The sequence below is a fragment of the Arachis stenosperma genome, chromosome 1, assembly GCF_014773155.1.
Source record: "Arachis stenosperma cultivar V10309 chromosome 1, arast.V10309.gnm1.PFL2, whole genome shotgun sequence".
Classification (NCBI taxonomy): Eukaryota; Viridiplantae; Streptophyta; class Magnoliopsida; order Fabales; family Fabaceae; genus Arachis; species Arachis stenosperma.
Window position 1 is genome coordinate 8,845,543 of NC_080377.1, and position 8,124 is coordinate 8,853,666.

Here is an 8,124-nt window from a genome sequence, read left to right on the forward strand (position 1 = left end):
CATCATACATGTCTTTAATGCCCGAATATATGCGATCCTTACTCTCCTCTTTCTAAAACCTTCCATAAGGCCTCCTTTGGTACCCTATCATACGCTTTTTCCAAATCAATAAACACCATATGTAGATCCCTTTTATTACTACGATACTCTCTCCATCCTTCTTAATAGGTATATCGCTTCAGTCGTAGATCTTCCTGGCATAAATCTAAATTGGTTCTCTGTTACTGTGTGTCTCTTTTCTCAACCTCATTCTATCACCCTTTCCCATAACTTCATAGTATGACTCATAAGCTAATCCCTCTATAGTTTCCGCAACTTTGTTACTTGTGTCTCTTTCTCAACCTCCATTCTATCACCCTTTCCATAACTTCATAGTATGACTCATAAGCTTAATCCCTCTAGTTTCCGCAACTTTGTATATCCCCCTTATTTTTGTAGATAGGTACCAAGGTGCTCTTTCTCCCACTCATCAGGCTCTTCTTTGACCTTAAATCTCATTAAAAAGTTTGGTTAACCAGTTGATGCCTTTTTCTTCAAGACCCTTCCAAACCTCAATCGGGATATTATCAGGTCCTACTGCCCTGCCATTTTTCATCTGCTTTAGAGCCTCTTTTACCTCAAAGTCTCGAATCCTTCGATAGTAGTCAAAGTTCTGATCTTCTTCCCTTGTGCGTAATCGACTAAGGCTCGGAAGAGTCTTCTGTCCCTCATTAAATAACTCGTAGAAGTAGCTCTTCCACCTTTCATTAATCTTCTCTTCTTGAGCCAACACCTCTCCATCCTTATCCTTTATGCACTTAACCTGATCCAAATCTCTCGTTCTTCTTTCCCAGCTCTTTGCGATTCTATATATTATTTTTTTTTTCCTTCTCGTGCCTAAAGACTGGTAGAGACCCTCATATGCTCTTGTTTTTGCTTCACTTACAGCTACTTTTTGTCTCTTCTTAGCCGCCTTATATTTTTCCCAGTTATCTGCATTGCGGCATAAAGACCACTCTTTAAACCATTCCCTTTTTATCTTTATCTTTTCTGTATACTCGCATTCCACCACCAGGACTCCTTGTCTCTTGGTCCTATTCCTTTAGATTCACCAAAACTTTCTTTTGCTGTTCTTCTAATAACTTCTGCCATCTCCTCACATCTCTTCCCGCTTCATTCCCATCCCCTTTGCCTCTTCTCCTACCCGTCTTAGGAAGCTTCTTTGTTCCTCACCTTTCATCCGCCCCACCCCTCGTCCTTGGGTTCTTCGTATGATGTCTTTTTTCTCAACTTTTGCTCACACAAAAATCCATGACGAGCACCCTTGTTGTGTTGTCAAACTCTCCCGGGATAATTTTACAGTTAATGCAATTTCCGGTCGACTCTCCTCAGCAAGAAGAAGTCGATTGAGAGCTTGTCATGCCACTCTTATAGGTTAAGATGTTCGTCTCTCTTTTTTAAAACATGTTTTTGCGATGAGAAGATCAAGGTTGAGGAAAAGTCCAAAATAGTTTTACCCTCGGCATTGATTACCCCGAACCATGGCCTCCGTGAATACTCCCATATCCCATCGCTTCTCTCCCACATGGCCATTTAAATCTCCTCCTAAGAAAATCTTATCTCCGAAAGGTAATGCCTTGAACCAAACTCTCTAGATCCTCCCAAAACCTTATCTTGTGTTGTTCGTCCGAAACCCACTTGCGGTGCATAGGCGCTAATCACATGGAAAGCAATTCCCTCCACCACCAAGTTGATAGAGATGATCCGATCTCCCACTCTCTTGACATCCACTACGTCTTCTTCCACTGCTTATCCACAATTATTCCAACCCCATTCCTATTCTTCACCTTTCTGTATACCAAAGTTTTGAAACCGAAGTATCCAACTCCCTAGCCTTTGCACAACCCATTTCGTTTCTGTAGGCACATAATTTAATTTTTCCTCCTTGTCATGGTGTCCACCACCTCCATGGAATTTCCTGTAGAGTGCCTATGTTTCAGTCCCAAATCTCAACCTTCTGTTGCTTCGCCCTTTACCTTTTACTTTGAACTAGCTTATTTACCCTCGTCCGTTCACGAAAAACGCGAGAACCCTTGCTCATTTAACACTACATCCGGGCGCCGATGCAGCGGCTCTTGCTTTGACACCGTACTCGAGCCATACGGCGCGTTGCTTCCGGGCAACGACCTAGCTTTGGCACAGTAATGTCTTTGATTCATGTCATGGGGGTTCGGCTATATTTTTATATTGGTTGCCGAAGACCTAACACAACCCTCCTCCTTTATCCGGACTTGGGACCGGCTATGTACCGCAAATGTAACATAGGCGGAGTTAGAATAATAATTACTCAATAATAAAAATTTTAATTAGTAATATATTCTTTGAGAAATATATTAATTTATTTATGTTAATGTATATACATAATTTAATTTATTTATATATAAATAATTAAATATATATTTATATATGGATATATAATTACATATAGATATTAAAATAAGTAGTTATATATTAATAAATGTTTGAGAGTTAAGTTTAGTGGTGTACGTAGTGAGAAGCCGATGGAGGTAGCTTCATGATCATAATTATATGGATGGACCCACGCGGAAATTCACTGCACATGCATTTGCTTTCTAAGCCACTCACATGGTAATTTCTTGGTTGACGTAAACCAAGTCTTCATCGCATATAGTCCACACATTAATACAAGATATCATTATTATTGTTGCATCTGCACTCATCAATACCATGTCTTTACCAGCCATCTTCATTCGGCTCTCTGCAGAAACCAGATTGAGACGTTCATAGATTACAGAATCCAGAAAGGAGGAGCCATCTGGAACGAACTCAAAGTTGTTTCTTGTTATCTTCTCTGAGAACTATGCTTCCTCAAAGTGGTGCTTGAGAGAGCTGGTGGAGATCATGGAATGCAAAAAGAAGAATGAAAATGTAATTATTTATTGCTGAATACATATGGTTCGCTTTTTCATACATCTTACTTTCATATTTTAATTTATTGTTTGAAACAGGGGACTCTGTTTTTTCCTCTTGAAAACAGGGGACTCTGGTTTTATGAAATCTTTGACCAAAAGTTTCTACCCAAAAAAAATAAAAAATCAGAACCTCCTTTTTGGGATGAATTCATTTCTTATTCTTTTGAAACGTCTTCTAAATTTTGGTACCATGATTTTATGGGATCAAAGATCATTCATCGTACACGTAAAAAGCAGAGATATTTTTGTAAACTTTTCCTTTTAGTTCTTTTTGCTCTGTTCTTGAGATATTTAATGCTTTTTTGATGTGGTGGAAAACAGGATTGGTGGATCTAGCTTGGACATCAGAAGCAAAGCAAGGGTAATCTTTTTAGTTTTAATTTTATGTTGCTTAATCACACATGTGGATATGTGTGAAAAGCTATCAATTTTCATGGTGTTCTTTTGATTTGTTCCTTTGTGAAAATTGACTTTAATTTCTTTTTCTGTTTCAATAAAAACACAGACACTCCCTGGTCCAGTGAGTAATCCTTCAAAACTTCCAGAATGGAACTATGATGGTTCGAGCACAGGATAGTGAAGTCATCCTATAGTATGATCCATTACCCTTCTTTTTTTAAATTTAAATTTATTTAATTTTAGATTTTAGATTTTCTTTGTTTGTTAGCTTGTGATGTGTTTGCAAGTCAGAATTTTGGAGGACTAAAAACTAAAAAAAATATATACTTTAAAAAATAATCACGTGTCACTTGAAAAAGTGGAATATGATACTGATGGTACGAAAAGTTAGTCAAGTTGATAGTCACTATAGTTATTTAGATTTTAATAAATAAAACTTTAAAAATGGATTGACTTGACTTAGAATATATTTAATAATTGAAAATATTTGGGAGTAATAGTTTGAAAAGAAAGAGTCATATTTTTTTAAATATATTTTATTTTATATTTCTAATTAATTTTAGATATAATAAAAATATAATTATAGATATTATATATATAAATTATAAATATTAAGAAAATGATATAACTTTACGTATTGTCTTCATAGTATTACTCTTAATAATCAGTAGAATTCATCCTAACAAATATTCATCGAGACCCATTCAATTTGAGGATGGGTTCACCCAATTTTTCCATTCCTGAAAAAAACAATAATTTAACTGTATTTTATATAATTCAATTTTTATATTTTGTTTTTTGAAATATAGTATATTTTTTTATTTTTTTATATGTTTATAAAAAATTACCCTATTGCAAGTTCATTTGACAGTGGTCTTTCCCTTCAATTAGCATGATTTTTTATTTAAAAATATTAAAAAATTATCAAAATTTATTATTTTTAGCTATCAGATAGCTATTAATATTTAAAAATATAGAATAAAATATATTGTTAAATTATTATGCTAAAAAAATTAAATTGATAACTAAATAATAACAAAAAATAATAAATTCTGATGACTTTTTAACATTTCTCTTTTTTATTTATTGATTGCTGAAAATTATTTTCTTCAATTATTTGAAAAAAAATATGGCGCTAAAAGCTAAAAAATATACCTTCACAGACCAAGCTTTCATTGCACATGGACAGAGGAGACAATGTATGAATTTAAATACTTGCCAAAAACTTACTGTGTTGAGTGGGGTTTGCTTTTTGTGTTGAACAAGCCCACAAGCCTTCTTCAAGAACCCATTCAGGAGGGGAGAAAATATTCTTGTAAGTCTCTTTTTTTTCCATTTCTAAATAATGCTGCTTTCAATTTAATTTACGAGTAAGTTTTTTTTTTTTTTTTCAATTATTGGGTGAACTATTCATTAACCTTGTGGTTGAAAATGGTTTAACCGTAGATATCGTTGAGGAGAGCAGATGCTTCAATGTGGTTGATGCTGATCAACAAACTCTCCAAAAAGTCATTGTTGCCTGTATGTTGACTATGTTCTTTTTAATTATTTCAAGTAAAATTACTGAATAAATCTTTTGTAAACTATTTTCAGTATAGGAACAGTTAGTTAATTGGTTAAAAATGTTATGAACAACCACTTAGTAGTGGACCACTTTAAATATAAATATTTTTACTGAGTGTTAGACCATACTTTAATGTTAAAGTGGTTCTAGTGTTTCTGAATTTCCTTTTCGTAAGAAATTTTAATAGGATTTTGGAGCTCCTGATTCTATTATTATGATTATTATTAGCTCAAAATTACAGCTCGCTATTAATGTCTGTTTGTATTTAACTTGAAAGTATTTTTAGTTGTCATCTAACATCTGGCTTTTGTTCTTCTAGGTCTTGTTTTCAACGGAGACATTTGCAATGGGAGTCAATGCACCTGCTAGAACTAGTTGGAAGGAAGATTGTGTAGGGCTTCCTTAAACTTCAAGTGGTAAACAGTTTTTTATCACTAATCCTATCATCATTATTAGTGGATAAGATATGCACATACGATGAAAAAGAAGAATGTTGTAATATCGAGTAAAATTTTAGGATGAGTCGTTATAATTTGTGCTGCTTGTTGCAATATCGAGTAGAATTTTGGGATGAGTCCGTGTATATTTGTATAATTTTTTAAGTTTAACATAGTTTTAATTTTGTTTTGTTTTTGTTTTCTGTAAATTTAACATTGCTCGATGTAAAGATAATAATGAGCGTACCTAGAATGAAAGTAGAAGAGAGCGAGGGTTTTAGGTGAGTGAGACTACTAGAGAAAAGTATTGCCTATAGTAATGACAATGATTTTAGTTGAGAATGGTGGAAGGTTTTCTGATACGTTGTTATTGGACACATCCAGAATCTTGAGTTGTTGTAGACTTGTCAAACTTTCTGGTATGGAACCGTTCAATCTATTCCCACCAAAATACAATTCAATAGATCCGTTAAATTCTTGAATGAAGGAGATATTGTCTCCGTCAAATTCATGTTGGTCAAATTTACGGTTCTGATATTGCCCTTGTCATCACAAGTGATGAAATTCCAAGCTTGATAGGAATGGTTTCCTCGCTAGGATTGCGCCAATTGAAATGGATAAAGAAATATTTGAGCAACTTGAAGTAAAGTGGTGATTCTGTGATCACAAGTATTATTGTAGGTGAAGCTTTGTGATCCTGGGCCTTGTGATCACTACTTTACTTCAAGTTGCTCAATATTTCTTTATCCATTTCTGTTGGCGCAATCCTAGCGAGGAAACCATTCCTATCAAGCTTGGAATTTCATCACTTGTGATGACAAGGGCAACATCAGAACTGTAAATTTGACCAACATGAATTTGATGGAGACAATATCTCCTTCATTCAAGAATTTAACAGATCTGTATGAATTGTATCTTGGTGAAAATAAGTTGAACGGTTCCATACCAGAAAGCTTGACAAGTCTACGACAACTCAAGATTTTGGATGTGTCCAATAATAACTTATCAGAAAACCTCCCACCATTCTCAACTAAAATCATTGTCATTACCACAGCCAATATTTTTTTGTAGCAGTCGCTCTCACCCAAAACCTTACTCTCTTCTGCTTTTGTTTTAGGTACGCTTGTTATTGTCTCTATACTGAGTAATGTTAAACTTACGGAAAACAAAACAAAATTAAGACTATATTAAACTTCAAAATTTATACAAATATACATCGGCTAATTTTTGGTTTGCAACAAGAAGCACAGATCACAATGACTCATCTCAAAATCCTACTCGATATGGCAATATTCTTCTTCTTCATAATCATTTGTGGGTGTGTCTTGTCCAATAACAAGGAAGTCAAAGAAGGAAAATTCTACTACAAATAGTGAAGGGAAAAGCCTTTTCCTCAGTCACAGCAACCTGAAGTTCCACCAGCTAAAAGTGGCAATCCGTTAAATATCTGCGACCCCCTTGTCGTAGTAAGCGCACGGAGGACTGTGCAAGTTTCTAAATATGTGGAAATCGTCCGGCAGCATTTTTTGGGGGAAAAATTTTAATTTAAAAACTTTCACATTTCATTTTTTCTATTATTACTATGTCTTTTAAAATTCTTAGTTGCATTTTTTCCTTGTTTGCATATATTTTAGAATTTTAATTGTATTTTTCTTAATTTATTGTATTTTTTCGTGTATATATATAATAAACTTAGTCAAAATAATGAAATTTTTCAAAGAATTTATTTATAGGGAATCCTAATTGATTTGAGTTGAACAATAATTATGGAACATAGTTTAGAACTAGAACACACAACCTTGTGAGTTTTTGAACTTTAATGAGTGGTTGCATCATATTAACCACTATTTTCTTTCTTATGTCTTATTCTCTTTCTATGATTGTGATCTTTGCTTTGTTTGATTCTTTATGTCCATTATTGTAACACCTTAATTAGCCTAAGCCTTACCTCGCGTTGTAAAGCCAAGGTCAATCAGAGATTACGACAGTTCTAAACTCATATATATATATATATATATATATATATATATATATATATATATATATATAGAAAGAATAGTATAATCTAGAAGCCCGATGAAAGATATAGCTCAAAAACAAAATTTCGAAGCACAAACGTACTAACGGAGCTACTAGTTTAAGGCATAAGAAACAGAGAAGATATAACAAAAGATAAGTATATAATATCATAGGGAACTAATCACGACTTGCGGAGTTTAAGCCGGCTAGCCATATATTGATATACAAAACCATACAGTGAAAACAGCTTATACAAGTTTTGTTCTCTCAAATACATGCCTCTAGGCAAAACAAAATACAAAAGGAGAGATGTATAAACAAAATAAACCAAAAAGAACTCCAAAATTATCCAAGATTCTCCGCTCCTGTCACCAACCAAAGCAACTCACCGAGGTGGGTTGTGACCTGTATCTGAAAACACAACAACAATATGGTATGAGAACCGGCGGTTCTCAGTATGGTAACAGTTCCCAGTGATATATGATATAAGACCCCGGGACGCCAAAGGCAATCCTAAGCTTCATATCCATCACAAGATTCAACTTAAAGCATTCTAAAACATTTAAGCATAATATACCAACTTGACTTAAATAAACCAAGTTATCTATCTTAAGGGAATTCTATTCTAACCAAACACCGCTGTCCCTTAGCCTTCACCAACCGATCCTTCATGCGATCCCATCGCCACCGCCTTCCGAACCTCCTCAATCCCAGCAGAAAACACAGATAATGT

General features: G+C 34.2%; 1 long non-coding RNA gene across 1 annotated transcript; it reads left to right on the plus strand.

Moving 5' to 3' along the window:
* The first annotated feature begins 2,706 nt into the window (after positions 1-2,706).
* LOC130946802 (uncharacterized) lies at positions 2,707-5,907 on the plus strand. Its single transcript, XR_009072359.1, has 6 exons — positions 2,707-2,928; positions 3,294-3,333; positions 3,478-3,564; positions 4,535-4,686; positions 4,818-4,892; positions 5,255-5,907. It is a non-coding gene; the product is annotated as an uncharacterized LOC130946802 (long non-coding RNA).
* The last annotated feature ends 2,217 nt before the right edge of the window (positions 5,908-8,124 follow it).